The sequence below is a fragment of the Arachis stenosperma genome, chromosome 4 (assembly GCF_014773155.1).
Source record: "Arachis stenosperma cultivar V10309 chromosome 4, arast.V10309.gnm1.PFL2, whole genome shotgun sequence".
In the NCBI taxonomy this organism is placed as follows: domain Eukaryota; kingdom Viridiplantae; phylum Streptophyta; class Magnoliopsida; order Fabales; family Fabaceae; genus Arachis; species Arachis stenosperma.
The window spans coordinates 124,641,179-124,650,115 of NC_080380.1; the positions used below are offsets into that span (position 1 = coordinate 124,641,179).

At 36.5% G+C, this 8,937-nt stretch overlaps 1 long non-coding RNA gene across 1 annotated transcript; it reads left to right on the forward strand.

The window, feature by feature from the left end:
- The first annotated feature begins 523 nt into the window (after nucleotides 1-523).
- LOC130976894 (uncharacterized) lies at nucleotides 524-3,345 on the forward strand. The gene is made up of 4 exons (XR_009084785.1): nucleotides 524-996; nucleotides 1,212-1,264; nucleotides 2,659-2,770; nucleotides 2,924-3,345. It is a non-coding gene; the product is annotated as an uncharacterized LOC130976894 (long non-coding RNA).
- The last annotated feature ends 5,592 nt before the right edge of the window (nucleotides 3,346-8,937 follow it).

Consider the following 8,937-nt stretch of genomic DNA (forward strand, 5'->3'; position numbering starts at 1 on the left):
ATTGTCTCATTGTAGAAGGTAGAACCGTCATCACTGTCTTGCTGGGTCACCTTCCTTCTCTTATTTAAAATAAATTTATAACAAATATTATTTTTTGTTTCGTTACCTCTCTAAAATTTAACATATTTTTACACTTAAAATTTTTTTAAAAAAACTCTCTTAAGAACAAAATATAGAGCTTTGGTTTTTTTTCTCTCTCTATTAATCCTAAACCCACCATAACCCGACACTTATCATTAAGCCTGTAAAATTCCCGATTGTTAAAAGTTAAATAATAAATTATTTGTGATTTATTATAGTTATTCATAGTTATATTTTCAAAAAATTATTTACCAAAAAAAAAATTGAATCAAAGTTATGAGATTTTGAGTTTAAAATTAATTAGAACTCATAAGTTTCATAAATATTTGGATATTTTCTTATTTAGAATTTAAAAATTTAGTAATTTGATTATTCCTAGTTTTATTAAAAATACCTACTTTATATCCTAATTTTATTAAAATTCCCAAATAGAAACCTAATTTACACACATTTTCAAACCCTAACGCTAACCTTCACCTTTTTCCCCAGCCTCCCCCCTACACACACACTCAGCCCTTCACCATACACACACGGAAAAAAAAAGGAAAGAAAAGAGAGAGGGGGGAGGTTGAGGGGGGAAGAAGGAGAAGGAAGGAGAGGGGAAAAGGGGAGACAGTGCCAGTGGATGTCACTGCCACCGTTGCCGCTGTTGTTTTGCCATCGGGAGAGTCATAATGCGAGGAGAGAGAGAGACAAACTCGCAAGGGAGAGAGGAAGTAAAGCTGCCGCCACTATTGAAGCTGCGCAAAGCCGTTGTCGCCATCGTCACCATCGATACTTTTCCTCGTCGTTTGTGGGTGTCACTTTTCTGCTTCAACTGTCACGCCGTCGTTTGCCCCTCTTGATGTCGCTCCTTTTAAATTACGCCCTATCACTAATTCTTTGCCTCCTCGTTGTGGCCCAACCTCTAATTAGGTAACTCAAGTGTCTTTTGTTTTATGATTTTAATTAATTTGGTTTCTGTTTTGATTTGAATATTGATTAGGTATAATTGATTTGTTTTTCTTTTGATCTGAATATTGATTTGGCCCAACCTATGATCTTTGATGGTTAATAAGGTTGGTTTCCCATAATTTGTATTCATATGATAAAATGATTGCTCATAAAATTGTCATTTTTCACTGTTTAAGTCATGACAAATCAGATTGAGCAGATGGTGCTGACTATAGAAAATCATAAGAAGGTTGGTTTTCTTAAAAATCTAATAGCTATATCTGCAGATGATATTGTTCACCTGTGTGTTCTTATATATTTTGCTTGATATTTTTTTCATGTTTGGACCAATAATATGATGATTTGAATAGTAGATACATTGAGCAAGTTTGACAATACTCTTATTTGAGCAAGTTTTGTTTTTTGATATTGTTGTTGTTTATGAACATATTGTTCTATAATTTGTTTGCTAATCTATTTTTTAGTTCTTCCAATCTCTGCATGCCTAAATTTATGAATTGCTTTATTTTGCACAAATAAGCACAACTAACATTAACATAATGAATTCCTTATACTTGGATGCAAGTTTAGAAAAATGGATAACCAATTCTTAACTGGTTAAAAATTAGATGGACTGGTTCTGAACCAATTTAGAGCTTATTCAAAATTAGAGAACTAGTCCATAATATTAAAACTGGTTTCTGTAAAATTAATTGTCATCTTAACTAAAATACCATAACAAAATTATAGTAGTATTAGAAACTATACATGATTTCATGACCCACTTGCTACAGCTTGAGTTCAGAATTTAAAACTCTGTGTATTCTCTCAAACTTACAAAGCAAGTACCTACAAATTTCAAAGTAAATAAAAAAGAAACTAAAGTTATTTCTAAACCTTTCTTAACTATTTTCTATTCCTAGATACATGTTATCATGATGCTAATAATTAACCCAACTGCATAACAATGAAAAATTACCTATACAAATACGATTTCATAGCAGCATTTCATGTTGTTGTGAATTATGATAAAACTCATTGCTATTATCTCTCTGATATTCAATTGACTGATATTTTACCAGTGTCTTACTGTACGTATTCCTCATGCATGTTATGTTGGTACATGTGTGTAATATTAATGTGTACGTGGATGCATGCAAAAAAAAATTGAAGTGGAGAGTTATTGTACCAAAATCCAATAATAATATGGAGTAGATGTTTATATAGAATACAGTTTTAAAGATATTGAAAACATATATGGTGCTTTTATCAATGTTGATATATACATGTATATATAGTATTGAAAAGTTTAATTGAAAGCACTATGGAACTAAAAGGAAAATAAAAATGTTTTATCGGTGTTGATATATACATGTATATATAGTATTAAAGCACTATGATCAGAATAAAATTGAGTATTCTAGGCACTGCTACTCTGCAACTACTTTTATCCATCATGCACCCTTAATGATATATTAATATTTTCTTTATATATAGTAGTATGTTCCTTCTAGAATACTCATCTGTGCTTGTTTGAATATATATACATTTGATAATTGAGAAGTATGAGAACATACTATTATGCATTAGTTGATTAAGAATTTTATTGCATGAATTGCTACATGTTGAGGTTCATGTTTGCAGAACTTATATTAGTATTGTACTGTTATATTGACAAATGAGGCTCGAGTGAAGGAATATGACCTCAAGCAAATATGGAAGAGTCCAAATAGGACAATTAAGAACATTTTGAATGGTAACTCAACTTATTTTTCGTTGATTATTGTTTATGAAATATGAATTACTGATCACTTCATAGGTTTTTGGTCAGGAAATTGGTGGCTACTAAATGATAGCTGAGTCTAACAATATATTTTGTTCTTACTGGTTGCTCTTGAAAAAATTTCAGGAACTATCTTTAGAAAACCCATTGGAAGACACGCATTTTGTAAATTGTAATGATCTAAGTATTATCAGGCTGAAAAAAGCCAATATGCATTGGAAGACACACATTTCGTGATCAATATAGGGCCACTGACAGTTATTAAAGAAGCTGGGAAATTAAAGCTGGTGTTCGATATTACTTCTTACTTTGTTTTAGACAACTTTGCCGTTGATTTGACCATCAATTTTAACAGTATTTCTTGTAGTGATGTAAAATTACTTATGATTTTAATATATATATATATATATATATATATATATATATATATATATTGATATATTATTAGTCTAGTTTAATTGTATATGGATCTATTTATTACATTTTTGTTATGTCGTGGTTGAGAAATAACAAATGTCCTATTACTTGATTTGATAAATTTGGTTGTGTATTGGAAGAGGAATAAGTGATGGATTGGTTATTTTTTATGGAACCGTAGACGGTGAATCCAAGTTTTAGGAGAGGTTTTGTCAAAATTTTTCTAAATATTTTGAATAAAAGAATGAAAAAAAATTGTAACTAGTGTTATATCTTGTTTTTTATTTTTGTTTTGGTTTTTCCTATTTACAGGAGTGTTAAAATGGTGACAACATGCTACCTAAAGCACTCAAGAATATTTTGATTCATAGAGACATTAATTTGTGTTAGACTTTAACTTTTGGTTGAATTTGCGGAAGAAATATAACTTGTGGAACTAATCAATTGAGATACTAATGTTATTTTGTTTCAAAATAATCTTAGTTAAATGAAACATGTTTGAATTATCTATGTTATTACATACTATTTAAATGTTGACTTGCTCAGTAATTTAGTTAATATATTAGTTTATTAAAAAAAATAATTTGGTAAATGTTTCGAGGGTTACCTGAAACTGGAGGTTGATCTCGGACGAGATCTTCTGTACTGGTCGGTGCTAACGTGTCCGGCTGGTGGAAGACGGCCGGAGCGGTCGTGTCCGACTTGTTGGACTGACTGCACTGCTGAACCCTTGTCACCGAAGGGTGGGGGGTACCTGCAAGGGACTCCGATGCTTAAGTTAGCAAGGGTATTAAACAGGTATTGAGTAGAATCAGAGTATGAGTTATACCTGGGTGCTCCAGTTTATTTATAATGGTGTAGAGTGACCTTTTTAGATAAGATAAGTTAGTTATCTTATCTTATCTTATCTTCTAGGTGAGGTTAGCTTATCTTTCATGGGAACCGCCCTTCCCTCTGTAGGCTTGGGCTGCCTTAGGATTTGGGGCGTGTTCCTCTATTTGGGCCCTTCTTTGGGCTTTTCTGATGACTTGGCCGAGCTCTTTGGAAAGAGGTCGGGTTGTCCTGACCTGAAGAGGTTGGTCGCTTTGTCTGTCGAACATCCCGGGTCAGACAGCTCGACCCAGGGTATGAACAGTGCCCCTGCTTGAGCTCGGTCTTCTTTTTTGAGGTCGAGTCCTTGACTTCGGTCCTTCTTTTGGTGAAGCCGAACTCAAGCATCTTGTCGATTCCTTTGTAGTAGTTTTTGAATGTAGAACGTTTCCTCTAAAAGCGCGCGCTTTTATATCGGCGCTTTTTGGGAACGTGCGGGGGTTTAATGCTTTCATTAATTTTAGCATTAATTGTCCCGTTTCCCTTTGGCTCTTTACTTTGATTTTGAAAACCCAGAAACGGTTTCTCTCCTTCGCCCTTTTCGTAACTTCTTTTTTCCGCTCCCTTCGCTCTCTGTTTTTCGTTTGCGTTTTTACTTTCTCGTGTTGTGGCGTCGCTTGGCGTTTTTTCTGGAGCTTCTGTTTTTGCCCGGAGTTTTGCAGTTTCGCGTTTCTCCCCGCGACATTGCTCTTGTTCACGTTCTTTTTTTTTGCTTGTGAGAGGGCATTTTCAGATTTCGTCTTCCATCTTCAATTTCTTTGAAGCTTGCCGCTCTTTCAGGTTGGTACTAGCTTTCTTGCTTCTTTCGTAGCTTCGTCTTCATTTTTCAGGTGAAGCTTTGATTTTGCATGTTTGAAAGTTTGAATCTTTTCGTGGTCTTGTATTTGCTTGTCACTGTAACATGTTTTTCCTGTCTTTCTTTTATGCATTCTCTTGGCATTTTCGTCGAGGCTTTCTAGGATTTTATTGTTGCTTCTGGTTGTTTCCTGTCTGATACCGATAGAAAATCTGCATCTGTTCTTCGCTTTGTTTGGAGATTATTTTTTGTCTGATTCTGAAAAAAGTTTGCACCTTTGATGATTTCTACTTGGCGTGCTTTGATTTTTGGGAATGCTTTTTACTTGGTAGACTGTAATGATGCTTGGTTTGCTGTTTTGAATTCTTTCTGAGAAATGCTGGGGTGCGAGCTGTAGATCTTGCCTGGAAACCTTGCTTTGTTACTGCCTCCAAAGGATGCCCCAGGACTTTTGGTTTGAGTCTTGGGGTTTTCCTTTTCTTGTTTCTTCGCGTGTATCGTATTGACTGAGTTGTTTGTCCCTTTGTTCGGGATGTTTTTAGTAACCCCATCTTCTTTTTTTACTTGTAGGATTAGTTGGCCTCATGTCTTCTCGCAATAACATTGTAGAGATGTCTTCCAGAGTTCCGGAGGGGATGTCCGATTGGCTGGACTCCCTTGTTTTGTTGTGTGTTTCTATTGTGGATGCTGAATTTTGCACAGAGCTGAGGAAGCGCCACAGGATTTGTGGTAACAATGCCCGTGAGGAGGATTACGACCTTGTTGCTCCTGATTCTGATGAGAGAGTTTGTTTTCCGACTTCCATTGAGAGGGAGCGTCCCTTCTTCTATGCCTATGAATACTTCTTCAGCCAGTTGAACGTTACTTTTCCTTTTACTGTTTTCGACACCGACCTGTTGTGGTCGTGTAATATTGCCCCATCCCAGCTTCACCCAAATTCCTAGGATTTTATTAAAATTTTTCAACTTCTCTGCCGAGAATTAGATGTAACACCCTCCTAGACTCTTTTTCTTTATTTGTTTGTTTCCGCCAAGCCTGACAGTTCTTCAAAAAAGAAAGCTTCTTGGGTTTCCTTCAGGTCCGCCCAGGGCCACAAAGTTTTTGCTATGTATGATGAGTCCTTTAAAGACTTCAAGAATTACTTCTTTAAGGTTCATTGGTGCGCGAAATTGTGAACAATACTTTTCACAACTCTCATAATCCCCGGTAATGAACCCCAAAAACTTGGTGTTCAATACCATGGCATAAACACAACTTCGCACAACTAACCAGCAAGTGCACTGGGTCGTCCAAGTAATAAACCTTACGCGAGTAAGGGTCGATCCCACGGAGATTGTTGGTATGAAGCAAGCTATGGTCATCTTGTAAATCTTAGTCAGGCAAACTCAAATGGATATGGTGATATACGAATAAAACATAAAGATAAAGATAGAGATACTTATGTAATTCATTGGTGGGAATTTCAGATAAGCGCATGAAGATGCTGTGTCCCTTCCGTCTCTCTGCTTTCCTACTGTCTTCATCCAATCCTTCTTACTCCTTTCCATGGCAAGCTTATGCAAGGGTTTCACCGTTTTCAGTGGCTACCTCCCATCCTCTCAGTGGAAATGTTCAACGCACCCTGTCACGGCACGGCTATCCATCTGTCGGTTCTCAATCAGGCCGGAATAGAATCCAGTGATTCTTTTGCGTCTGTCACTAACGCCTCGCCTTCAGGAGTTTGAAGCACGTCACAGTCATTCAATCATTGAATTCTACTCAGAATACCACAGACAAGGTTAGACCTTCCGGATTCTCTTGAATGCCGCCATCAGTTCTAGCCTATACCACGAAGACTCTGATCTCACGGAATGGCTGGCTCGGTTGTCAGGCGATCAACCATGCATCGTGTATCAGGAACCCAAGAGATATTCACCCAATCTAAGGTAGAACGGAGGTGGTTGTCAGGCACACGTTCATAGGTGAGAATGATGATGAGTGTCACGGATCATCACATTCATCAAGTTGAAGAACAAGTGATATCTTAGAACAAGAACAAGCGGAATTGAATAGAGGAACAATAGTAATTGCATTAATACTTGAGGTACAGCAGAGCTTCACACCTTAATCTATGGTGTGTAGAAACTCCACCGTTGAAAATACATAAGAACAAGGTCTAGGCATGGCCGAATGGCCAGCCTCTCAATGATCTAAGATAGCCTCAGAACAAAGATAGCTACCCAGATCCCTAAATACAATAGTAAAAGGTCCTACTTATAGAGAACTAGTAGCTTAAGGTTTACAGAGATGAGTAAATGACATAAAAATCCACTTCCGGGCCCACTTGGTGTGTGCTTGGGCTGAGCAATGAAGCATTTTCGTGTAGAGACTCTTCTTGGAGTTAAACACCAGCTTTTGTGCCAGTTTGGGCGTTTAACTCCCATTTTGATGCCAGTTCCGGCGTTTAACGCTGGAAATTCTGAAGGTGACTTTGAACGCCGGTTTGGGCCATCAAATCTCGGGCAAAGTATGGACTATTATATATTGCTGGAAAGCCCAGGATGTCTACTTTCCAACGCCGTTGAGAGCGCGCCAATTGGGCTTCGGTAGCTCTAGAAAATCCACTTCGAGTGTAGGGAGGTCAGAATCCAACAGCATCTGCAGTCCTTTTCAGTCTCTGAATCAGATTTTTGCTCAGGTCCCTCAATTTCAGCCAGAAGATACCTGAAATCACAGAAAAATACACAAACTCATAGTAAAGTCCAGAAAAGTGAATTTTAACTAAAAACTAATAAAAATATACTAAAAACTAAACCAAATATACTAAAAACATACTAAAAACAATGCAAAAAAGCATACAAATTATCCGCTCATCACAACACCAAACTTAAATTGTTGCTTGTCCTCAAGCAACTGAAAATCAAATAAGATAAAAAGAAGAGAATATGCAATGAATTCCAAAAACATCTATGAAGATCAGTATTAATTAGATGAGCGGGGCTTTTAGCTTTTTACCTCTGAACAGTTTTGGCATCTCACTCTATCCTTTGAAACTCAGAATGATTGGCTTCTTTAGGAACTCAGAATCCAGATAGTGTTATTGATTCTCCTAGCTAAGTATAATGATTCTTGAACACAGCTACTTATTGAGTCTTGGCTGTGGCCCAAAGCACTCTGTCTTCCAGTATTACCACCGGATACATACATGCCACAGACACATAATTGGGTGAACCTTTTCAGATTGTGACTTAGCTTTGCTAAAGTCCCCAATTAGAGGTGTCCAGGGTTCTTAAGCACACTCTTTTTGCCTTGGATCACAACTTTATTTCTTTCTTTTTCTTTTCTTTTTCTTTCTCTCTTTTTTTTTCTTTTTTCGTCTTTCTCTTTTTTTTTGTATTCACTGCTTTTTCTTGCTTCAAGAATCATTTTTATGATTTTTCATATCCTCAGTAACAGGTCTCCTTTTTCATCATTCTTTCAAGAGCCAACATTCATGAATCACAAATTCAAAAGACATATGCACTGTTTAAGCATGCATTCAGAAAACAAAAGTGTTGCCACCACATCAAAATAATTAAACTGTTATAAAATTCAAAATTCATGCAATTCTTTTTCTTTTTCAATTAAGAACATTTTTTTATTCAAGAAAGGTGATGGATTCATAGGACATTCATAACTTTAAGGCATAGACACTTAAGACACTAATGATCATAAGACACAAACATGGATAAACATAAGCATGAAAATTCGAAAAACAAGAAAATAAAGAACAAGGAGATTAAAGAACGGGTCCACCTTAGTGATGGCGGCTTGTTCTTCCTCTTGAAGATCTTATGGAGTGCTTGAGCTCCTCAATGTCTCTTCCTTGTCTTTGTTGCTCCTCTCTCATGATTCTTTGATCTTCTCTAATTTCATGGAGGAGGATGGAATGTTCTTGGTGCTCCACCCTTAGTTGTCCCATGTTAGAACTCAATTCTCCTAGGGAGGTGTTCAGTTGCTCCCAATAGTCTTGTGGAGGAAAGTGCATCCCTTGAGGCATCTCAAGGATCTCATGATGAGAGGGGTCTCTTATTTGCTC